This window comes from Gossypium hirsutum, chromosome A01 (assembly GCF_007990345.1).
Source record: "Gossypium hirsutum isolate 1008001.06 chromosome A01, Gossypium_hirsutum_v2.1, whole genome shotgun sequence".
Lineage (NCBI taxonomy): Eukaryota > Viridiplantae > Streptophyta > Magnoliopsida > Malvales > Malvaceae > Gossypium > Gossypium hirsutum.
In genome coordinates this window covers 41,994,694-42,022,648 of record NC_053424.1, presented here as the reverse complement: position 1 = coordinate 42,022,648, position 27,955 = coordinate 41,994,694, and positions in this window count along the sequence as shown.

Genomic DNA, 27,955 nt, shown 5'->3' with positions numbered 1-27,955 from the left:
AATGGGATATTTGTATAATAGATGAATTGTGACTATTGTTCCTACTTGATCGAGGTTGTGTGTGAAATAATTTGTGAATATGGCATATAGTCGAATGGTTATTAAAAGTGAAACTAGGATAATGAAAAGATTATGTGTTCCTTGTGTATGATTATTGAACCGAAAGTTAAAAGGTAGGTGTACATTTTGTGCTTATATTCGAATGAAGCAATTAAATTGCTAATGTGAAATGTTATGTGAAATGTGTTAACATGTGAATAAATATGCAAGACACTGAAAATGTATCCGGGCTAAAGTCCCGCAGGCTTCGTGCTGGAAATGTATCCGGGCTAAAGTCCCGCAGGCTTCGTGCTGGAAATGTATCCGGGCTAAAGTCCCGCAGGCTTCGTGTTGGAAATATATCCGGGCCAAAGTCCCGCAGGCTTCGTGCTGGAAATGTATCCGGGCCAAAGTCCCGCAGGCTTTGTGCTAGAAATGTATCCGGGCCAAAGTCCCGCAGGCTTCGTGCTGGAAATGTATCCGGGTTAAAGTCCCGCAGGCTTTGTGCTGATAATATAATTTCGGGTTTTATACCTAGTGGGCCAAGTGCCGATGAATTTGATAAAAGTATACAATTACAAGATCCTACACTAAGTTGACAAATTGAAAGTGCATTACATATTAAGTTGGCCAGGTATGTATCATGTACTCGTATGCGATTTTGATTTGAATTAAATTATAAATATATAAAGTGATGCATCTGTAAATAAGTGTTATGACTATAAATGTGATTGTGATATATTCGGTAAATATGTGAAGTTATGTGAAGTGATTCTATGTTTATATTCAAATATAAACACTTGGTCCTTGTGGAAAGGTTTGTGGAAGTATATGATTTTATTTTTAGGTGATTATGATCTTGGAAAATTAAATGTGAATATGATATTGTATTTCATTCGTTTCAATTGAACTAAAGCTGATAGTGAAGCATTTTAATGCCTATGTTATATGAGTTCGATCTTGAATGACATGATATACATGCTTAGATAATTTGAATGCAAGGAATGTGTGAAAGAGTAAATTTGTAATAAATCTGCTTGGGATAGCAACTGTAGTGTGATTTTGGAAAATCACCATAAATTTTGGAAATTGAATTAGAAGCTGAATAAATTATGAAATTAAAGCTTAATGAGTCTAGTTTCTTATAAAAGAAACCATGTAAGCAAAATAATTTTAGATAATGAGATATTTGAAGTGGAGTGAGACAGAGTCAAAATGACTTTGAAATCCCCTGTTCTGTCTTTAGAAAATCATTGTAAATTGTAAAATGATGATTATAAGATAAAATTTATATTCTTAGACTCCTTAATGAGTATAGTTTCAAATGAAGTAAACGATAACATATTTTGAATTCTGTATAATGAGAAAATTGATTTGTAGTGAAGAGTGGTCAGAATAGTCAAACAGTGAAACACGGGAAAATTCAATAAAAATCTGGTATTGATTGGTCAAACCAAAAATTCTGAAAATTTTATGGATGGAAGATATATAAGTCTATTTTCAGGAAAAATTAACGGCACTTTATTTGGAGTTTCTTATCTTCAGTTATAAATAATTTAGTGACTATTGCTTAGGAAAACAGCTTGTAGTGAATTTGTGATTTTGTTGCAAACATGGTTAAAACTAGTTAATGAGATACTTTTCGAGTTCTTATGATCTTATTTGTGATTTCAATATTTGGTTTTAATTGAGTTCAGATTCAAGTGAGGTGAATTTGCTAAATATGCATTATGTTCATGGATACTTGGCCGAAATGGCAATTACCTAGGAATGATTTCTTGAAAATTTGAAATAATCGAGCTATAAGTAAATTAATTGTTTGCATTGCTTAAAACTTACTAAGCATTGAAGCTTACTCTGTGTTCTCTTTTCCATTCCTTATAGGTTTATCCTTTAGTTCGAGTTGGAAGAGCTGGAGATATCATCACACTATCGAGTCATTATGTGAGTTGAGAAGATGGTATATCATCATGATTTAAGGCATGTATAGGATAGACTATAGGTAGAATGATATTTTGTCTTTGTATACATTATAGCCATGCGAAGATGGCTCGCTTATTTTGTTTAGAGAAGCCTTATAATTGAACTAATGTGTTGAAATGTTTTAGTTGTAACTGGATAGTAGTTAATTTGTTATTAGATATTCGGTTATGTTTTGATAGTTAGTCATTTTGGAAATTTATAAAAGCTCTTATGAAAAATCAATGAGACAGGTTGCATTGTTGATAATTTATGTCTGGTAAATATCTTTGACCTTATAGAAGTTTTGTTCAGTCAAGTAATACCTCATAACCTTATTCCGGCAATGGATACTGGTTAGGAGTGTTACATTACACCTATTACAAATTAGTCATCTTAGTCAAATTGGACACCTTATCGATAAAATTTCTTAACGAAATTTTCACGCAATCATTCAATCATACTGTAGACCTTAAAATAATATCACAATAATTACTTCTACTTTAGATTCGTGGTCCCCAAACCACTATTCTGATTTGACCCTAAAATGGTTTGTTACAACTCTCCCCATTTAGGATTTTCGTCCCCGAAAATCTTACCATAAAGGAGGTTTGGGTACTGTTTTCTCATAGCTTCCTCAGGTTCTCACGTAGCCTCTTCGACCCCATGTCGTTTCCATAAAACTTTTACTAGGGATATAGTTTTATTTCTCAACTGTTTAACTTCCTAAGCTAAAATCATATCAGGTCAAATCTCGACTTCTGTTGGTGAAATCACATGTGAAGGATCAGAATGATATCGTCCCAGCATCGACACATGAAACACATTATGAATCCTTTCCAACTCTATCGGTAAAGCTAACCGGTATGGTACCGGCCCTATACGGCCCAATGAAACGTAGACTTAACTTGCCTTTACGGCCAAATCTCAAAATCTTTTTCCATGGAGATACTTTCAGAAATACCTTATTACTGACTTGAAATTCAATTTCTTTCTGTTTCAAATCTGCGTACGATTTCTGTCTATCCGAAGCGGCTTTAAAACAATCACGAATTACTTTTACTTTCTCTTTGATTTCTTTAACCAAATCAACCTCGTGAATTTGTCTCTCACTGAGCTCAGTCCAGTACAACTTAGTTCGACACTCGTGGCCATACAATGCCTTATACGGTGCCATATTTATACTCGACTGAAAACTATTGTTATAAGTAAATTTGACTAAAGGTAGATATTTTTCCCAACTACCTTCGAACTTTAAAACACAGCAGCGAAACATATCTTCAGGAATCTAAATCGTCTTTTCAGATTGACTGTTGGTTTGCGAATGAAATGTGGTACTAAATTTCAACTTTGTTCCCAAAGCTTCTTGCAACATCTTCCAAAATCGTGAAGTAAATCTCGGGTTTCTATCCGATATAATAGAAATAGGCACTCCGTGCAATCTCACAATTTCAGCAACAATTCAACTAGCTTATCAAGTGAATAGTCGCTACATACCGGAATAAAATGAATTGATTTTTTCAATCTGTCAACAACAACCCAGATGACATCTTTCTTTTTTGGAGTCAAAGGCAAACTCATTAGGAAGTGCATCGTAATCCTATCCCATTTTCACTCGGGTACCATCACTGGCTGAAGTAAACCCGAACCCACTTGGTGTTCAGCTTTTACTTGTTGACAAATCAAACATTTTGATACAAATTCAGAGACATCTCATTTTATACCTGACCACCAATACAATTTCTTCAAATCATTATACATTTTCGTACTATTCGGATGACTTGATAAACAACTACTGTGTGGTTCATGTAAAATTTTCTAAATAAGTTCATCATTTTTCTGTACACATACTCTATCTCAAAACATCAAACAACCATCCGAACCGATCTAAAAGTTTGGATCACTACCCAATTCACACTGAACTCTTTTGGCTTGCAATTCACTATCATTTTTCTGAGCTTCACAAATTTGTTGAAGAAATATCGATCTATCTCTCATCTCGGCCAAAATTGAACCATCATTAGACAAAGTCAGCTTCGTATTCATAGCTTTCAAAGCAAACAAGGACCTTCTGTGTAACACCCTTCGCCCATATCCCTCGCAGGAACAGGGTTCGAGGTGCTGCCAGATTTAAACTCATCCATTTATATAAAACCAGACCGAAAATTTTTTTTTGATCAATTTTAAACTTTTCATACACACGTATTTTATCCTTTAATCGGGCTTACAAGGCCCAAAACATTCATGATGCATTATTAAATATTTACCAATATCTTAGTCTTGTATCATTTACTTACTCAACAATGAATCACAATTCAAATTCTAAATATACATGCTGTAAACCACATCACAGGAGATAATAATATACAAGCGTATGTATAATCAAACTACCTTAATAATAAGCCAAAGTCTTTGACTTAATCATAATATTTCATACTCAACTTTACAACCCTATACATGCCATAGACTCGAAACACTAAGATTTACTTATGCCGATAGCGTAGACTTGACAATGTGATAATATCTCTGACGGCCTCCAACCCGAGCTAACCTGGCAACCCTAGGGAATATGGGAAAGAAAAGGGTAGTAAGCTTTACGCTTAGTAAGTTCATAAGAAAACAATAAGCAACTCATTAACAAGTTTTATCAATGTTTACAACATAAACACAAATTCACTACAAGTTGTCTTCCTGAGCAATAGTCACTAAATTATTTATAACTGGAGCTACGAAACTCCAAATCAATTTCTGTTAATTTTTCCTGAAAATAGACTCATATACCTTCTATCCATAAAATTTTCAGAATTTTTGATTCGGCCAATCAATACCAGATTTTTCTTAAAGTTTCCCCTGTTTCACTGTTTGACTAATCTGAACACTCTTCACTATGAATCAAATTTTTCATTGTACAGAATTCAAAATATGTTCTTGTTTATTTCATTTGAAACTAGACTCATTAAGGAGTCTAAGCATATAAATTTAATTTTATAACCATCATTGTACAATTTACAATGATTTTCTAAAAATAGAACAGGGGACTTTGAAGTCATTTTGACTCTGTCCCACGCCACTTCAAATATCTCATTATCGGAAATTCTTTTGTTTACACAGTTTCTTTTATAAGAAACTAAACGCATTAAGCTTTCATTACATAATTTATTCAGCCTCTAACTCAACTCCCACTATTTATGGTGATTTTCCAAAAATCATGTTATTGCTGCTATCCCAAGAAGATTTATTACAATATACTCTTTCACACATTCTTTGCTTTCATATTATTTAAACATGTATATCATGTCATTCAAGATTGAACTTATATAACATAGGCATTTAAAATGCTTCACTATCAACTTTAATTCAATCAAAACGAAAAAAATACAATATCATCTCGACATTTAATTTTCCATGATCATAATCACATATAACAATCATATACTTCCACATAACTTCACAGATTTACCGAATGTATCACGATCACATTTATAGTTGTAATACTTATTCACATATGCATCACTTTATACACTTATAATTCAATCCAAATCAAAATCGCATACGAGTACATAATACATACCTGGCCCTCATAATGTAGCATACATAATCAGTAGTAGTTTACCTCGAACCTTCAAATTCATAATCTTATTCGAATCATCGGCTTTAAGCCAGCTAGGTTTAAACCCTGAATTCAATCACCAACACAAAGCCTACGGGACGTTAACCCCGGATATAGCACCAGTACGAAGCCTGCGGACCTTAAGTCCGGATATAGTACCAGCACGAAGCCTGCGGATCTTAAGTCCGGATACAATTCCAGCACGAAGCCTGCGGGTCTTTAAGCCCGGATACAATTCCAGCATATAGCCTGCTGGTCTTTAAGCCCGGATACAATTCCAGCACGAAACCTGCGGATCTTTAAGCCTGAATATAATTCCAGCATATAGCCTGCGGGTCTTTAAGCCCGAATATAATTCCAGCATATAGCCTGTGGGTCTTTAGGCCCGGATATACATCAAATATCATGCATATTTAATCATATATTAACACATCTCATTCAACATATCACATTAGTAGTCATTTGCTACATTCGGATATAAGCTCCATATGAACACCATCATTTACATTTCGGTTCAAAAGTCATACATAAATATCATATATCCATTTCACCATTCAAGTTTAACCCAGAGTGACCATTCGACAATAAGTCATATACATAAATTATTTATCACACAACTTAATTCAAGTAGAACCAAAAGGTCACAATTCATCTAATATACACATATCAAGGCATCATCAATTATATACTAAAGGTGAGTACTCAAAACTTACAATTGCTCAAAATATCCATACATTAACAATATTATTAAGAATAACATTATATTCGATTAATTCTTTAAAGCTTGAAATGGTTAGTATCGGTACCAGTTTGACCAATACATAACATTCATGTTCAGGGAAAATTTTGAATCATGTATTAGATATTTTTATTACTAATTTGGTCAGCAATTTAGTTACAAAAAAAATTGGACCAAATCTTGAAACATAAATAGACACAACAAATGCCACTTTTGGACAGCAATAATCCTTCTCCTAACGGCAACATTTAATAACTAAAATAAAATAAGTGTCTTAAATTGGTCAACCAATGATCCACATCACAACATTAGTATTTCAATTAACTAATACCGTAATATGCCCTAATTTGGACAGTCAATGATTCACGTTATATCAAAAATATTTTAATTAGCTAAACACCATGAATTTGTCCTAATTGGGCAGCCAATGATATACAATATAACCGCAGCACATTAATTAGCAATAAACTGTATTAAGTACCCCTTTAACTCCCTCATGCAGTACAACCTAAACAACCTGTAAGTTAACGTCAAATCCCTTCCACAAAATGAATTATACTTCTTTCTTTAACTTCAATTGTTACAGGACATTTAATTTGTAAAATCATACTTAATATATATTCTATTTCAAACATTGTAAGATCATCAACAGTGAATTTAACATATTCGGACAACTTAATTTTAAGCTCACTTTTAGTTAATTGGTGAGCGATTAGCATATACAAATGTAGCATTTACAGCATTATTTTTTTTCTTTTTTTAATCAGTTTAAAAAAAAGAGGAATTAAATGCTGAAATTTCTGGCATTCAGACCGCAAATATCTCTTTCAGACAGAGATATGGTTAACATTTAACAACTAATATTTTTCCTTATTTACAACAGCAGCAGACCAATTACACCAGAATTTACTGCACTTTCAATAAAGCAACTACTTGCTGAAGCAATAGACAATCGTGCGATAGATTTCAACAGCTACTTATGCATTTTTTTATCTAAATTTTTCTTCACTTCTAATTGCAGTATTTTGGTAAAAATAACATGTGTTTTAAGCTACTAAACTCTACTTAATAGTCCTATTAGCCGAAAATTACTTGCATGTAATAAATATATTTTATACGTAAAAATTTTACAAAGTTTCCTTTGAAAAACTTACTGAACAGCAGTCGAGCCCACCCTTGAACGATATCCTTCCTCTTCTTGCTACCACTGAATTTCTTATGGAACCAGCTCCTAATTGAGCTCAAAATTAACATGCAATAGCATTTTTCTTCTTTCTAATTTAGCTTACAAGCTTGGCCGGATGTATCCATGGCTTTTCTAGGTTACAATCGGTTGAAGAAGATGAGGATGGGTACAAAATAATGGCTTTGGTTTTATTTATTTAATCTTTATTAACCAATTTACAAAACTAACCTTTAATACCATCATAATTTCAACAATAACAAGCCACAAAATTCCACTACTAACATTTATGGGATATTTACCACTTAAGGTCTCCCATTATTTACTTTCATAACCATTTAATACCTTTAACTTATAGAATTCAACTTTTACGCTTTACACGGTTTAATCCTTTTTACCAAATTAAACACTCAAATGGAAAAATTTCTTTACGAAACTTCCGCACAAAGATTCTATCATGCTGTAAACTTTAATAAAATAATAAAATAATTATTTTGACTTTAGATTTGTGGTCCCGAAGCCACTGTTCTGACTAGACCCAATTTTGGGCTGTTACATTCTGCTCAAGGCATCTGCGACTACATTAGCCTTTCCCGGATGATAGTTAATCACTAATTCATAATCTTTCAGTAACATGAGCCCTCTCCGTTGTCGCAACTTCAAATCTTTCTGAGTCATGAAATATTTTAAACTCTTATGATTAGTAAAAATATGTCATTTCTCACCGTACAAATGATGATGCCAAATTTTCAAAGCAAAAACAACGGCAGCCAATTCCAAATCGTGCATTGGATAATTCTTCTTGTGTAGTTTCAATTGTCTCGAGGTATAAGTTATCACTTTGCCCTCTTGCATCAACACACAACCCAAACCATTCAATGAAGCATCACTATAAATCACAAATTCTTTTCTCGATTCGGGTTGCACTTAAACCAGCGCCTCAGTCAATAATGTTTTCAATTTCTCAAAACTTTGTTGACATTTTTCGGACCATTTGAATTTAACATCTTTTTGCAACAACTTGGTCATAGGAGTAGCAATCATTGAAAATCCTTTGACAAAACTTTGGTAATAATCGACTAAACCCAAAAAGCTTCTAACTTTAGATACATTCCTTGGTTGTTTCAAATCAACAATTGTTGAAATCTTGCTTGGATCAACCTAAATACCATTGCCTGAAACGATATGTCCCAAAAATCTGACTTCTCGGAGCCAAAACTCACTTTTACTGAATTTAGCAAACAATTTCTTATCTCTTAAGGTCTGCAATACAATTCTTAAAAGCCCAGCATGCTCGAACTCGTCTCGAGAAGAAATTAGAATATCATTGATGAACACAACCATAAACTTATCTAAATACAGTCAAAAATCCGATTCATCAATTCCATAAATACGGCATGAGCATTAGTTAATCCAAAAAGCATAAGAAGAAATTCATAATGCCCATACCTTGCCTTGAAAGCGATTTTTTCCACATCTGGCTCTTTAACTCTCAACTGATAGTAGCCAGATCTCAAATCAATTTTCGAGAATACTGTTGCTCCTTTTAACTGATAAAACAAGTCATCAATCCTCGGCAAATGGTACTTGTTCTTATAGTCCCCTTGTTGAGTTGTCGGCAATCTATAAAAAGTCTCGTAGATTCGTCTTTTTTCTTTACAAATAACACTGGAGCACCTTAGGGAGAAAAACTTAGTCTCGCAAAACCCTTATCTGTCAACTCTTGCAACTGAGCTTTCAATTCTTTCAATTCATTCGGAGCCATCCTATACGGAGCTATTGATATCTGTGCAGTCCTAGGTACTAAATCAATAGCAAACTCAACCTCTCTGATCGGAGGTAACCTAGGCAACTTTTCTAGAAACACATCTGGATATTCACAAACTACCGACACTGATTCAATTTTCAATTCAAACATCTTTGAATTCAAAACATAAGCAAGATAAGCTTCACAACTTACGTACCTCTGAGCAGATATAGACAGAATCACAGTAGGCAATTCACTTGACTTATTGGTTTCAACCCAAAGAACTTCACCATTTTCATATTTCAATTCAATAGTTTTCTGTCTACAATTTACTATGGCATCACGCAGTATCAACCAGTCCATACCCAAAATAACATCGAATTCATCAAATGGCAACAACATTAAGTCAGCCAGACAACAGTAACCTTGAATCATCAAAGGATAATTGTTGCAAACTTTATCAACTAGCACATATTTGCCTAAGGGGTTTGACACTTTAATCACAAACTTAGTAAACTCAATAGACAAATTCTTACTTGATACCAAATTCACACAAACATAAGAATAAGTTGATCAAGGATCGATCAATGCAATAACATTAGTATCATAAAGAGAAAATGTACCGGTAATCATATCAGGAGATGACGCATCCTCAGAGCACATATGGCATAAGCTCTAGCAGGTGCTTTAGCTTCGAATCTCACAGCTGAATCCTTCATCACACCTTTAATGCTAGTTCCATTCCCAATATTTCTCGGTCCCCTACCTCTATTAGTTGTATTACTCGATCTTGTACTTTGAAATTTTTCTTTCTCAACCATCTCTGGGCAATCTCGGATAAAATTCTCTTGAGAACCACACCTGAAACAAGCTCGGTCATTCATCCTACACTCGTCGGTATGTCGTCTACCACAATGCTGACATTCAAGTCTGTTAAACCTAACATTTCCCACACTTGGCATTGAAGGAGCTTGAGATTTAGGATCGAAATATTGTTTCCCGCGGTCTTTGTGTGAATACCCAGCTAAAACATTCGAACGAGAATACAATTGTCTTGATTTCTTTGACTAAGATTGAAATGACTTACTCATCAGCCTTTTTCTTACATCTCTAGCCTCACTCTCAGCCTTTCTTTTCTCTTTGCTCAGTTCTTCATCTTTGTAAGCTCGTTCAACCAATACAACAAATTCTTTTAGTTTCAAGATTCCAACTAACAATCTGATGTCCTCATTTAGCCCATCTTTGAACCTTTTACACATAATAGCCTCAGAGGAAACACACTCTCGGCATACTTACTGAGCCTGAAAAATTGTCGCTCATACTCTGTCACTGACATTTGGCCCTATTTCAGCGCAAGAAATTCTTTATGTTTCTGATCGATGAACCACTGACTAATGTATTTCTTTCGGAATTCTTCTTGAAAGAATTCCCATGTAACCCTCTCTCTTGGTACCACAGATACCAGTGTCTTCCACCAGTGATATGCTGTGTCCTTCAACAATGATATAATACATTTCAAGCACTCGTCGGGTGTATATGATAACTCATCAAATACCCTGATAGTATTCTCAAGCCAGAACTCAACTCTCTCGGGGGTCATCATCTACATTTGCTTTAAATTCTTCAGCCCCTTGTTTTCGAATCTTATCAATCGGAGACTTATTCAGTCTTACCAAATCCACACCTTGAGGAGCTACAGGAATCGATTGGGGATAAGGAGGGGTGGAGGATGTTGACCAGTCAGATTTATTCGAACAAACTCCGATTACCACTCGTTCATCATGTGGAGGAAGACTTCCCTAGCCCCTTCTCCCTGACTAACCGTGAGAGGTCTACTTTCAGAAGGAATTGCCCTTTGACCAGGAGCTGGCGCATTACTTTCTACCTCATTAGCTACAGCTCAATCGGGATCCATTTACCATATGAAAACAAAATTTTAAAATTGTCAGGAGTCATCACACTATCATAGTTTATTCATGGCATGTATAGCTAGACTCTTACACACGCTATGTTAGTTTGAGAATCAACTAAATCGTAGCTCTGATACCACTAAATGTAACACCCCTTACCAGTATTCAACGCTGAAACTAGGTACGAGGCATTACCGAGCTTGTCACACGATCAAACATACAATTTCGGGTTATAAATTTGTGTCCAAATTAAAACCATTTGCATTTAATCATAAAGTCTCTGATACAGGCCTACGAGGTTAAAAACGTGCATTAAAAGTGATTCGGGACTAAACCGAGAACTTTAGAAAATTTTACAAAACTTACAAAATTTTCCACTAAAAAGGGGTCAAAAAATTTTCCACTAAAAAGGAGTCGCACGCCCGTGTGGATATAGAACACGCCAATCTGGGCAAGCCGTGTGGTCACACACACCAGTATCCGGACCCCGTGTAACTCTCTGACTTGTAACCCACGAACAAATTGAGATCATACGACCAAGTCACACGCCCGTGTGTTAGGCCGTGTGGGAAATTAAATTTCACAAAATAGGTGCAGACTTCACATGGCTAGGGCACACGTCTGTGTTTGAGTCCATGCCGTCCACACGGCTGAGACACACGCCCGTGTCTCTGCCCGTGTGTACAATTCTGAGCATTCTGTTTCTCAAAATTAAGGTGTAAGGGAGACACGGCCTAAACACATGCCTATGGGGCAAGCCGTGTGTTGCACACGGCCTAGACACACGCCCGTGTGTCTACCCGTGTGGACAAAAATAAGGCTATTTACCAAGCCATTTTGCCACCCTTTAAGGCATACACCTCCACAACATAACATAGTACCAATCCAAGAATATACATGCAACCAAACATCCACAACCAAGACATCAACACATCATTCATGAAAGGCATCATTATAAGAATATACTTATAACCAATATTAGCTCATTTCAAATTGCCTTCTACAAAATGAACTTCTAACCAATATAAGGCAACACATTTGGCCAAAACAATTATGACACATAACAAAATAACCAAGTCTCCTAGACATGCCATAACTCAAAATGTTGAATTCATTAATACCAAAATAATTGTTGATAGTTTGAATGGATCTTTGACGATCTCTGAACCAGAGCTAGCTTGGTAACACTATAAGACAAGGGAAAGAAAGGAGAGTAAGCTATATAGCATAGTAAGTTCATATTCAAATCATAAACATCTTAGCCACACTTTAATCATGCAATTTATATAATGTGAGATAACATAAATGTTACTAAAATCTCATAGTCATAACTTGATCAATCACAACCTTACCAGGAGTTCATCACCCATCTAGTTTATTACTTATGAGTTCTATGTACATACTTGTACCAACACGTAACATAACCACATCCTTTCACATCTTTGACATTCCCGTTGAACACTTGAAGTATTATCAGATACTCAGAAAATCTTGCACATAAGTGCCACATATGTAGTCAAAGCTACCTCATATCTCATAATACATATAGGCTCGCTCTCGAGCTATTCACGGGCCTGCTCACACAAGCTCTCAGTCAGGACGTAACTACACAGTGCTACTCACACAAGCTGTCAGGTTACTAAAATCTCATAGTCATAACATATGTCGAAATACCCAGCCACTGGTAGGATGTACAAGACCAGCACCCGGATCACATAAACACATAAACACATATACACACGGGGTTCCTAGTGACATGTTACTCGTATCCTATGCTATTTTTGAGGTTCAACCGGGATTTCATGCTTGTCGAAACTTTGTCGAATACGTCCAAAAAGTCAATCACACAATTCATGCAATATTAAACCATTTAAAACATAAATATAACATTGCATTATTTACATATGAACTTACCTCGGTACAAAAATAGTAGAATTGAACCTAATAATCAAACACTTTGTTTTCCCCCGATCTAGGTTTTTGAAACTCGTTTTTCTTGACCTATAATAAAAAATTTAACTCATTTAATACTCGAATTATTCATTTTGCCCAAAAAATCATATTATGGAACAATTATATTTTTGCCCCTAATGTTTCTCATTTTTAAAATTTAGTCCCTAGGCTCTTAAAATGAAATGTATTTAATTTTTCAAAACCCAAGCCTAGCCGAATCATTTCAATACTCATATCAGCCCACATTTTCCACTTAATCACACTTTTACTACTCATTTTATAACTTTTACAAATAAGTCCTTTTTTACATTTTTATTAAAAATCACTTAGCAAAAGTTGTTTATCTAACACCGAACATGCATTTTCTACCATTAGACATCAAAATACACAAATATCTAACATGGGTAAAATTTTAAACTTCATCATTTTTCAAATTAGTCCTTGAAATAGTTAGATTAGGTTAAAAGGATCTCATAAACATGAAAATCATTAAAAACGGGGCTAGAACGGACTTACAATAGACCTTGAATGCTTGGAAAACCCTAGCTATGGAGAGCCTTGTGAATTTCGGCCATGGGGGACTATTTTGAGAAGATGACATCTTTTATTTGTTAAAATTTGTCTTTATTAGCCAAATGACGAAAATGCCCTTAATGCCAAACTTTGAAATTTCACCCTACCATGTCCATTTTTGTCCAACTTAAAGTATAATGGTCTAATTACCATTTAAGGACATCCAATTTGAAATTTTATAGTAATTAGACACCTCTAACTTCTAGAACACACATTTTACACCTGTTACAAATTAGTCCTCTTAGTCAAATTGGACACCTTATCGATAAAATTTCTTAACGAAATTTTCATGCAGTCATTCAATCATACTGTAGACCTTAAAAAAATATCACAATAATTATTTCTACTTCGGATTCATGGTCCCAAAACCACTGTTCTGATTTGACCCTAAAATGAGTTGTTACACACGATCTCTGTTGGAATACCCCAATGAAGCAGTCAAACGGCTATAAGAATCCCTTGATTTCTTTGAAGAAGAATGATAGGGTTTACTCATTAACCTTTTTCTTGAGTCTCTAGCCTCAGAATTGGCTCTTCTCTTTTCTTTGCTAAGCTACTCGACTTTGCAAGCTCTGTCAACCAAAACAATAAATTCTTTCAATTCCAGAATTCTGACTAAAAGCTTGATATCCTCATTCAACCCATCTTCAAACTACTTACACATTATTTCTTCAGTGGAAATGCATTCCCGAGCATACTTACTTAGTCTCACGAATTCTCTTTCGTATTCGATTATGGTCATACGGCCCTGTTTCAATTCTAGAAATTGTTGCAATTTTGATTAAGAAACCGCAGACTTATATATTTCTTTTTAAGCTCAGTTTGAAATAATTCCCACGTAATCCGTTCTCTCAGTACCACAGATATTAAAGTGCTCCACCACTAGTATGTAGTATCTCTTAGAAGTGATACAACATATTTAATGCATTCCGCTGGCGTACAAGATAGTTCATCAAAAACTCAAATTGTATTCTTAAGACAAAACTCAGCTCTCTCAGGATTATCATCAACTGTAGCTTTAAACTCTTTAGCCTTGTACTTTCAAATTTTATCAAAAGGTGGCTTAGTCATGTGCAAAGGTTCCAAAACTTGAGGAGCTACGGGAACTAGTTCAGGAATAGGTGAGGGTGGAGGTTGCTGAGCAACCAGATTCGTTTGGACAAACTTAGTGAAACATTCATTCATCATTTTGAAGAAGGCTCTTTGGCCTCTCCTTCATGACCCTCAGATATGGGTATCGATTCAGACGACACTTCTCTATGAACGGAGGCTGGCGCATTACTTATTACATCATCGAAAACTGCTCAATTGGGATCCATTACTATATGAAAGCATAAATTAAAACTGTCAGAAGATATCACACTATCACAGGTTAAATATTGCATGCATAGCTAGACTCACAAACGTTATGTTAGTCTGAGAATCGACTAAACCGTAGCTCTAATACCAATAAATATAACACCCCTAACCCGAATCCGTTGCCGAAATAGGGTTACGGAGTATTACTAGACTTATTTCTTAAATAATCATACATTTCATATACATTTCTCAAATCCAAATAGAAGTTATTCAAATATAGTCATATAGTCCCTAACACAAGCCATCGGGGTTTAAAACAAGCATTAGAAGTGGTTTAGGACTAAATTGAATACTTAATAAATTTTTAGAAAAACATAAAAAATTTTCAAAGTGCAGGAGACGTACGCCCGTGCCACAGACCGTGTGGACATTCGAAATGGAATCACATGGCCGTGTCCCAACTCGTGTCTGAGCTCGTGTAACTCTCTAACTTGGGTCACACGGCCAAGTCACACGCCCGTGTGCAAGGTCGTGTAAAGCTACTGTCTTGGTTTCTAAAGAAATATCAGGGGACACACGCCAGTGTCTCTACCCGTGTTGACAAAAATAGACTATTTTCCAAGCCATTTGTAACACCCCATACCCGTACCTGAGATTGGGACAAGGCACGGGGCATTACCGTACACAAACATGGCATTTTCAAAAAATACCAGCTATAAAAATTTCATTTCAATTTAAAGCCGATCAAACATAATCATATTGTCCCAATTATGGACCTACGAGGTTCAAAACATGCATTAAAAGCGATTCGGGACTAAACCGAGAACTTTAGAAAACTTTAGGGAATTTCTAGGTTTAAGCCTTACACGCCCGTGTGGAGGCAATGCACACGCCCGTGTGCATTAGGACACGCCCATGTCCTTTACCCGTATTGAATTATTGGAATTTATTTTTCATTTCGAACCTACAGGGGTTTTCACACGGCCGAGCACACGTCCGTGTCCTTGTGTCTCTCACACGACGTAGACACGCTCGTGTCATCGTCCGTGTCCAAAAACCTGGACATTCTGTTTATGACGTTATCATCCATCTAGGGGCACACGGCCAAGGCACAGGCCCGTGTGGATGGCCATGTCCTCTACACGGTTGAGACACACGGCCGTGTCTCTGCCCGTGTGTTTACTACCATGCATACTGACTCAAAAATTTAAGGTGCAGGAGACACACGGCTGAGCAACACGCCCAAAGGCCAGGCCGTGTGTCATATACGGCCTAGACACATGCCCGTGTGTCTACCTATGTGTACCTTTTTGAATGCTATTTTCCAAGCCAATGGTTACCCTCAACATCCATACACATTTATAAACTTCAATGGTATTTAACATGGCCTAAATATGTCCATAACGCACCTTGGCATAGTTTATTGCATGTTAACCTCATCTCATTGGTTTAGCACATGCTAGGTTATCCTTTTTGTATTAAGGATTACCACTTCAATAATTACATTTTATACTTAGCTCATTTTATAACTCATTGCCAATTATGACCTAACCATCTCCAAGTGATTTGGCCACATTTCACATGTCCATTCATGATATACCGCATTTAACCATCACATGAAACATTTAAGCATAACCATGCACAATTAGTAGCTTTACAACCTACATAAAAATGAGCCATATCCCATGGCCATATACAAAATAAATAAGTATATCATTCAAGCCCTTACATTGGCTAGCCAAATGACACATATAACAAAATGACCAAGAATCCTATACATGCCATTATAACAAAATAAAAGTTTCTATATACCAAAGCAAGACAAGTTGATAGTGTTGACAATGCTCCAACCATCTTCCAATCTTCACGAGTCCGTTAGCTCTGCCTTACAGAGGAAATGAAAGGGGGTAAGCATTCACATGCTTAGTAAGTTCGGATAACGAGAAGGAAAACTTACCAGTTATTTAGCATACATCCATAATGGATATTCATGCCAAACAGGCATAGTATAACTTCCCTATCACATACACTCAACCACCAAGTTAGTCTCGTGCAAGTACATTATAGCATTAGTCTTAGATGAGCTTATCATTTCAAGCATTTCTATTTTCGTTCCTCATTTTAATCTCGTTGAACTTCTCGGAATCTCGATGGATATCTCATTTACCGTCAAATGGTGTAAGTGATCATTTTAAATACGCACTCCCATGAACCTTGATCTTACAACAGAATTACCAGCCCAAGCTAAATTCCCCGTAATTTAAACTCATAGAGTAATGTCGGGATTACCAGTCTAGGCTAAATCCCTTACAATGACATGTACTCTAATGAGCTCGGATCTAAATTACCAGTCCAGGCTAAATTTAGACCCTAATCAAATTACCTGTCCGGGCTAAATCCATTTCAGCACACTTATTCTTCAGGAGGCTTGATCACTAAAGGAACACCCGTCCAGGCTAGATCTTTTTTACCGTCAATTATTTTTGAGAATCCATCAGATATCCTTTTTATTCAACCGGGACATTTATCAATACAATATTTATCATACCTTGTTTCACAACAATTTCCAATATTATAATGTATACATGAATATACGTTTTTAAGTATATTAAGAGTCTACTTCAAGTTACACGAACTTACCTGGTAATTACTTTGGGGTCGTATTTCCGCTAATCTGAAACCTTCCGTTTTCCACGGTCAACCTTCAGAATTGGTCCTCGGGTCTATATCAGTAAAAATAAATTATTAATACCTCACATTGTTCATTTTCTGCTTAAGACTCACCCTCGAGCAAAATGACCAATTTGCCCCTAACCTTTCACACTTTTTACAATTTAGTCCTAAGGCTCGTATAATGAAATGCATGAAATTTCTAAGTTGCCCAAGCCTAGTAGAATATTTTCTTGCTTATAGCAGCCCACATTCTCTTTCATTTCACATTTTTCTTCCCATTTTCACAACTTTTACAAAATGGTCGCTTAAGCCATTTCCATGAAAAACTACTTAGTAAAAGTTGTTTACTATCATTTAAACGCTCATATTCCTCCATAAATCATCAAAAGACAAGCATCTTATGCATGAGTAAATTTTTGAGCATGAACCCTAGCTTGAAATATGGTTAGAAATAGAGAGAACATGCTATGAGAATCTCAAAAACATAAAGAACATAAAAAACGGGGCTAGGGAATACTTACTATTAAGCTTGAAATGTTGAATCAAAACCCTAGTTATGGCTATAGAGAATTTCGGCAGCCACAAGAAAGATGATGGCTGATTTTAGCTATCTTTTCCCTTTTTATTTCATTTATTACCACATGACCAAAATGCCCTTGCTTAATAACCTTTTAAAATTTTCCATGTATGCCCATTTTTGTCCAAAAACTTAGAAATTGGGAAAATTGCTATTTAAGAACTCCTAGTTAATAATCCATAGCAATTTCATACTAATTGCTCCTAGAACCCAAGTTTTGCAATTTATTCAATTCGGTCCCTAATTTCCAATTGGACACCTTATACTTCAAATTTCTTCATGAAACTTTCACACATGCTTATTTTCATACCCTAGACCTCATAATAATCATAAAAAAAATTTTAATGTCGAATTTGTAGTCCCGAAACCACTATTTTGACTAGGCTCAATTTTGGGATGTTACACCATTTTTCTCACCTAAATTTGCATCAACCTAAACACATCAAATAGCATATGACCATATCATCAATAGGCATTTAAACCAATCTCAACCAAGCCCATGCAATACTAATACCAACAACCATAATACTCATAAACATTACAATTTGTCATTACAAAACATACCAATATCACCTTCAAGAATTCACCTAACTAGTCACTTTCATATATGCAATATCTTCCCTTATACTTAGCATGCTAATACATTCTCAATGTCAAATATTTAGTACCAAACACAATCTCACAAGAAAGGCGTTCATATAGCAACTAAACACCACATTTTACAAGACCATATATACATACATTTATTTCAAATATATGACTACTTACAAGCTGATTCAAATGGTCAAAATTCATCAAGACATAAAGGCTACATTAGCCAAAAGACCTATATATTCCATATAACCAAATTACACAAAGTTCAAAAGTACCAAAATAACAGCTGGATAGTGTGATGAGATCTTTGATAGCTTCCAATCCGAGCAAGCTTCAAATTCATTATAAAACACAAAAAAGTAAACAAAGTAAGCTATTAAGCTTAGTAAGCTCGTATGGTTAAAAAGTACATCTTACCACTCATTCACAATTTAAGTAAATAAACATAGCATAATGCAACTCAATTTGAATCCATAAGCCTAACACATATTCAATCAAAAGTTTAGACATGAATTCACAAATCTCATATATCCAATGCTTATACAATTCATGAACATATCTTTACTAGCACGTATCAATCTCTTACTCTTTCATATCATCAATATACCCGTTGAACCATTTGGAATAATATCGGATACTTGGGAATCTCGCACACTAAGTGCCAATACATGGTCGAAACCATCTCAATATCACATCTCATATAAATGCTCATTCTCTAGCTATCACTGGGTCTGCTTACACAAGTTGACAGTCAAGACGTAACTACACAATGCTTCTCACACAAGCTAACGAGTAATCGTAACACATGCCGAAAAACTCATCCATCGGTAGAACGTACAGGACCAGCACCCAAAACACGGTAACCCCTAATGACATGTTATTTGTATTCTATCTAATCCTAAGTTTCAACCGGATTTATACATTGTCGATAACTCGTTGAGAATTTCTGTGGTGTCTATCATCTCAATTATAACAATTAAGTATTCAAACATATATAATTTAATGCTTATTAAACATACGAACTTACCTTGATCACAAAATCGACGAAATAAGATCAACTAGTCTGATACTTTATCTTTCCCTCAATCTAGATCCGTACGAGGCTTAACTTGATCTAAATAATCAAATTCAATCCTTTTAGTATTCATTCTATTCAGTTCAGCCCAAAATACATTTTTTGCAAATTTACACTTTTACCTTTAATATTTTAGCTTCTTTACAATTTAGTCCTAGCTAATAAAAATGCAAACTCATGCAATTTAATCCACACCCATGCTAGCCGAATTTTATACAAGCTTATAGCAGCCTACAATTTTTATTATTTCACATATTTACCACATAATTTTCATTATTCTTAATTTAACCCCCTAATTTTCAATTTCATTGAAAATCACTTTAACAAATGTTGTTTATCTACCAACAAAAATTCATTTTCTTCCATCAAACATCAAAAATCACATGCACACATTCATGGCAAACCTTAACCTTTTTAAAAGTTTTGCAAATTAGTTTCTGGTATAGCTAGATTAAGCTATAACGACTCCAAAAACATATAAATCATTAAAAACCGAGTAAAAATGTACTTACATGCACTCCCTCTAGCTAGCTGAATTTAAGAACCTTAAAAATGGATTTATTTCCTTTAATTTTTAGTGGTAGAAAGCTTTGGAGAAAATGAGTATATTATTTCTTTTATTTGATTTTAGTTTAATTTGCTAATTATTAAACTAACCTTTGTTTTTAACTTTAAAATTCACCTATTTAATGACAATATTTGTCCATTCAAATAAAAAATGGTCTATTTACCATTCAAGTACTCATACATTTAAATTCTTTAGCTATTTAGTGCCTTTAGCCTATAGAACTCTAATTTTGCACTTTTTTCAATTTAGTCCTTTTTATCAAATTAAGCATGCAAACGATTAAATTTCTTAACCAAATTTTCATATGACTTAATTAACATACTGTAGACACCAAAATAATAATAAAATAAATATTTTCAACTTCAGATTTGTGTTCCCGAAACCACTGTTCTAATTTCACTAAAAATGGGCTGTTACATTCACTTTACCCGGATGATAATCAATGATCAAGTCGTAGTCCTTCAATAGCTCGAGCCACCTACCTTGTCTTAGATTCAAATATTTTTGCAACATTAAATACGTCAAAATTTTATGATCTATAAAGATGTGACATTTTTCACCGTATAAATGGTGTTGCCAAATCTTCAACGCAAACACAATAGCTGTAAGTTCTAAAATCGTGTGTCAAATAATTCTTTTCGTGTGGCTTTAACTGTCTAGACGCATAAGCTATCACTTTGCGTTCTTGCATTAAAACACAAACTAAACCATTAAAAGATGCATCATTGAAAATCACAAATTCTTTACCTGAATCAGGTTGAACTAACACTGGTGTCTTGGTTAGCAATGCTTTCAACTGATTGAAACTTTGGTGGCATCTCTCAGACCACCTGACTCAGGTTTAATCATGACTTAATTAATCTAATCTATCTATTAACTATTCTTAATGGAGATTGACATAAAATCATCCATTAACTTTTACTTTATAATGGTTTATTAATCATTTTGGCCCTTTGGTTAATTGTCATATAAGTCCTCAAGCCTTTAATTAATTAAAACTCTATAGCGATTGGACTTTTGCAATTTAGTCCTTGAGCCTTAATTAATTAATTTCTTGGTTAAATTGCTTAATCAAACTTCAATATATTTTTATAATAATTTCATAAATGTTTTTATTTAATATTTACAGACTTAGTTTATGGAAATAGGATTCCAAAACTGTACTTTTAGACACCACTGAATTTTAGGTCATTACAGTAGATCTAACAAGGATGACAATTTCATGCAGTTGCAAGAATTTTGAGTTTGAAGAAGTACTTTGTAGCCATGTATTGAAAATTCTTGATGTGATGAATGTGAAGGAAAAAAATCCATGTTAGTATATTTTGAAAAGGTAGACCAACAATCCAATGGCAAAAGGATTTATGGACATTGATAGTATTGAACAAGAAAAGGATGCAAAGTTAAAGACTTGCAGCATATAAAAAGTCTTAGGTTCAACATTTGTTAGAATTGCAACTATGGCTTGTAAATCTAAAGCTAGCTCTAAATTGATTGCCAAATATGCTAATGAACTTATTTTAGAGTTAAAAGGAAAGCTCCATGAAACTAACTTAGGGTGAGACTTCAACACATATGTTGGCTACAAAAGAAAAAATGCATGTAAGGAATACTGTAACGCCCCCACGCCCGAAACCGTCACCGGAGTCAAGCTTGAGGTGTTACTAAACTTATCTTACCTTTTAAACAACTCTAAACCACTTATTTTAAAATTTGGAATAAACTGTTTTTCTGCGTCATGGTTGCTTAAAAATTCATTACTCGAGTTTCAAAACTCGAAATTAAGATACGTAAATTTTTTTTGAAACTAGACTCATATATATATCTACTAAGTTTTTCTAGAATTTTTGACTTAGCCAATTAGTACAGTTTATTAGTTAAAGTTACCCCTATTTCAGAATTCAACTGCACTAACCTCTACTTACTACGAACCACTTTTCTCCCTGTAAAAAATTCATATGACTATACCGTTTGTTTCTATTAAAACTAGATTCAATAAGTGTTCTAACCACATAAAGTAAACCACCTAGTTATTTTAGTAAAATTTATGGTGAATTTCCAAAGTTGGAACAGGGGATCCAGAAATCGCTCTGGCCCTATTTTACTAAAACTCAGATACCCTATAAAATACAAAACCTTTACCTGTTTTGCTTATTCCATATGAAAATAGACACAACGAGCTTTAATTTCATATATTATTCACCATCAACCCATGTCTCTACAATTTCTTGTGATTTTTCAAAATCCCGTTATTTCTGATACTTGAATCTGTTTTTAAGTTACTTTCACATTTTTCTTAGTTTTCATGTGATAGTTACTACTTAATCATACATACTATTAAACATGTATATCATCAGCCACTCTATTAGCTAATCACTAGCAAGTATTTACACATCATTCACTGATCATATCGTATCAAAAGAAACCAAGTTCCTATACATGCCATACACAAAACGAAACGTCTAACTATACCAATGTGATTTCTTCGATAGTGTGATCGGGTCTCCGACGTTTCCTTCGATCCCCGAGTGGCTTGATAAAAACTATAAGAAAAATAAAATAAAGAGAGTAAGCACTAGGCTTAGTAAGCTTACAAGCAAATAAATTACAACATTCAACATAATGAATAATTATACATAATGTCACCTAGCCTCATAAACTTTCTTTACTTCTCATGTTCTACCTTCTTCTTTACTCACTTACCTTCTTTCTTACCGACCTTTCACTATTCATAAATATAATCGACCTTCCCTTTTGCTGATAATTCACTGTAATTTAACGTGTACAATGACCCGTTGAACCACTCGGAATACTAAGGATACTATGGTCGTTCCTGTCTATCAATATCCTGCCAATGCCATGTCTTTGACATGGACTTACATGAATTATTCCTGTCTCCAATGCCATATATGTATATCTAATTTAGGCTTACATGGCTCATTCCTGTCTCCAAAGCCATATATCTGATATGGACTTACATGGCTCATTTCTGTCCTGTCCTGTCCTGTCAACCCCAATATCCTAACATTCCTAAGGTTCAAATGGGGCTTCCTAATGCTTTTTCTCTGTCACTTCGCCTTTAATTTGACTTTAAATATTCTCAAAAAAATAAGTATATAAATGCTGGAAATTGACAATAATAATGTAAAATAAAAGAATATTGCATTTATTTACTGTAAACTTACCTCGATACAAAATGTGACTAAACTTTACAATTTAGTCCTTTACTTTTTCTTTTCCCCGATCTACTCTCGAATTTCGCTCTTCTTGATCTATAATAGCAAATTTAACTTATTTAATATTCACATTTATCAAAACAGTCCTTGACCCAAACTTTGGCAAAATTACATTTTTTCCCCTAAACTTTCACATATTTGCACTTTTTTCCCAAGGCTCGTAATTTAAACTTCATCCTATTTTCTTATGTTTTATGACATGCTGATAATTTTTCCCTTCTATGACAACATCAAATTCACACTCTAACATGTACTTATGACTATTAAGTATTGTTACCGATTAAGCCCTTTTACTCGTTTTCACTTAAAACCGAGTAGCACAAGTTGTCTAACATAATTTAAAACCTCATATTCTATCATAAAACATCAAAATAAACACTTTTCACCTATGGGTATTTTTCGAAATATGAACCCTAACTTAAATTATTGCTAGCATAAGTTTTATCGAGCTACCGGGACTCCGAAAACGTAAAGAACATTAAAAACGGGGCTTGGAATCACTTACTATGGAGCTTGAAAGCTTGAAACAAACCCTAGCTATGGAGAACCCTTGAAATTTCGTGCTAATGAAGAAGATGATGAATTTTGTGTTATTTTTCCCTTTTTATTTCATTTAATATCCAAATGACCAAAATGCCATTCCTTATTAAACTTTCAAAAATTCCATCCATGTCCTATTTTGTCCATGAACTTAGAAATTGGTCAAATTGTTATTTAAACCCTCCTAATTAATATTCTAAAGCAATTTCATACTAAAAACTTCTAGAATGAAAGTTTTGCAAATTATTCGATTTAGTCCCTAATCTCAACTTAAGCACTTTATGCATAGAATTTCATCACGAAATTTTCACACAATCATACAATCATATAATGAACCTAAAAATAATAATAAAATAAATTTTTCTACCTCAAATTTGTGGTTTCGCAACCACTGTTCCATTTAGGCCCTAATTCGGGATGTTACATTTCTCCCCCCTTTAGGGATTTTCGTCCTCGAAAATCTTACCTGTGAAGAGATTTGGGTACTGGTTTCGCATAGCCTCTTCGGGTTCCCATGTAGCCTCGTCTACCCCATGTCTATTCCATAGTACTTTCACAAGTGCAATACTTTTGTTCCTTAATTCCTTTATCTACTAATACATGCTTGCCTAATGGATTCAATACTTTAATCACAAATTTTGTAGATTCTATAGGCATACTTGTACTAGACATCAATTTCTTGCAAACATATGAATGAGTTGAACTCGGATCAATCAAAGCAATGACATTAATATCATATAGAGAAAATATACCCGTAATCACATCGGGGAAGGATGCCTCTTCGCGTGCACGAATAACATAAGTCCTTGCAGGGGCTCTAACATCTGGTCTCATAGCCGAATCTCTTAAGGTACCTCTGTTACTTGCTCCTACTCCCGGTTGCCTCGGTGATCTGCCTCTAGTAGTAGCATTTCTGGATCTAGCACTCTGTGTTATCTCTCGATTAGCCACCTCTGGAGATTCTCGTACAAAATGATCTGGAGCACCGCATTTATAACAAACATTTTCGCCTGCCCGACAAGGACCATAATGAAGTCTACCACACCGTGAACACCCTGATCTACCCTGTCCAACATTACCTACACTCGCAGTCGAGGGGTTCTAAGCCTTCGAATCCTTAAATCTGCTGCCTCTATTCTGACTAGAATACCCCGCTGAGAAACTAGACCTGGTAGAAAACTCCTTTGGTCTTTTGGATGTAGCCTGGAATGACCTGCTCATCTGTCTCTTCTTTGTATCTTGTGTCTCTATCTCAACTTTGCCTTTTGTTTTTAACAGCTTCTCTGCCTTACAGGCTCTCTCAACTAAAATAACGAACTCTTTTATTTCTAGGACACCCACTGGCAGTCGGATATTATCATTTAACCCATCCTCAAACCTTTTACACATAATAGCCTCTGTGGACACACATTCTCGAGCATATTTACTAAGCCTGACAAATTCGCGCTCATAATCGGTCACTGTCATATTACCTTGTTTCAATTCCAGGAATTCCTTTCTCTTCTGGTCAATAAACCTCTGACTGATGTACTTTTTACGAAATTCCTCCTGAAAGAAATCCCAAGTGACCTTCTCCTTTGGTACAACTGATACAAGTGTCTTCCACCAGTAGTAGGCTAAGTCTCTAAGAAGTGATACTACACATTTCATACATTCCTCGGGTGTACAAGATAATTCGTCAAAGACTCTGATAGTATTTTCTAACCAAAATTCTGCTATTTCTGCATCATCATCTTTTGTTGCTCGGAACTCTTCTGCCCCTTGTTTCCTGATTCTATCAACTGGTGGCTTTTCTCTTATCACTGTACCTGTGACTGGGGGAGCTTGAGCTACATGGGTAGCCTAAGAATCATGAGGGGTGGAGGTCTAACTGACGGATTCGTACGAACGAACTCGGCAAATAAATCATTCAAAGCTTGGAAGAGAGCTTCTCGAGTCACTCCTCCCTAATCAACTGTTACTGGCCTATTCTCAGATAGCGCTGCCCCTTCCGCGGGAGCAGGCGCATTACTTTCTACATCATCATCACCAGCTCGCTCGGGATCCATTACTATAAAACAAAATATCTAAAAATCGTCAGGAGTCGTCACACTATCAAAATACAGGTATGGCATGTATAGCTAGACTTTTACTCACACTAACTGTTCCGAGAACCGACTAAACCTGATCTGATACCAATAAATGTCACGCCCCCACTCCCGAAACTGTCACCGGAGTCAAGCTTGAGGTGTTACTAAACTTATCTTACCTTTTAAACAACTCTAAACCACTTATTTTAATATTCGGAATAAACTATTTTTCTGCTTCATGGTTGCTTAAAAATTCATTTCTCGAGTTTCAAAACTTGAAATTAAGATCCATAAATTTTTCTAAAACTAGACTCATATATATATCTACTAATTTTTTCTATAATTTTTTACTTAGCCAATTAGTACAGTTTATTAGTTAAAGTTACCCCTGTTTCAGAATTCGACTGCACTGACCTCTACTTACTATGAACCACTTTTCTCCCTATAAAAAATTCATATGACTATACTATTTGTTTCTATTAAAACTAGATTCAGTAAGGATTCTAACCATATAAATTACACCACCTAATTATTTTTTTAAAATTTATGGTGAATTTCCAAAGTTGGAACAGGGGATCCAGAAATCTCTCTGGCCCTATTTCACTAAAACTCAGATACCCTATAAAATACAAAACCTTTACCTGTTTTGCTTATTCCATATGAAAATAGACACAATGATCTTTAATTTCATATATTATTCACCATCAACCCATGTATCTACAATTTCATGTGATTTTTCAAAATCCCGTTATTTCTGATACTTGAATCTGTTTTTAAGTTACTTTCACATTTTTCTCAGTTTTCATGTGATAGTTACTACTTAATCATACATACTATTAAACATGTATATCATCAGCCACTCTATTAGCTAATCACTAGCAAGTATTTACACATCATTCATTGATCATATCATATCAAAAGAAACCAAGTTCCTATACATGCCATACACAAAACGAAACGTCTAACTATACCAATGTGATTTCTTCGATAGTGTGATCGGGTCTCCGACGTTTCCTTCGATCCCCGAGTGGCTTGATAAAAACTATAAGAAAAATAAAATAAAGAGAGTAAGCACTAGGCTTGGTAAGCTTACAAGCAAATAAATTACAACATTCAACATAATGAATAATTATACATAATGTCACCTAGCCTCATAAACTTTCTTTACTTCTCATGTTCTACCTTCTTCTTTACTCACTTACCTTCTTTCTTACCTGACCTTTCACTATTTATAAATATAATCTACCTTCCCTTTTGCTGATAATTCACTGTAATTTAACGTGTACAATGACCCGTTGAACCACTCGGAATACTAAGGATACTAGGGTCGTTCCTGTCTATCAATATCCTGCCAATGCCATGTCTTCGACATGGACTTACATGAATTATTCCTGTCTCCAATGCCATATATGTATATCTAATATGGGCTTACATGGCTCATTCCTGTCTCCAAAGCCATATATCTGATATGGACTTACATGGCTCATTTCTGTCCTGTCCTGTCCTGTCAACCCCAATATCCTAACATTCCTAAGGTTCAAATGGGGCTTCCTAATGCTTTTTCTCTGTCACTTCGCCTTTAATTCGACTTTAAATATTCTCAAAAAAATA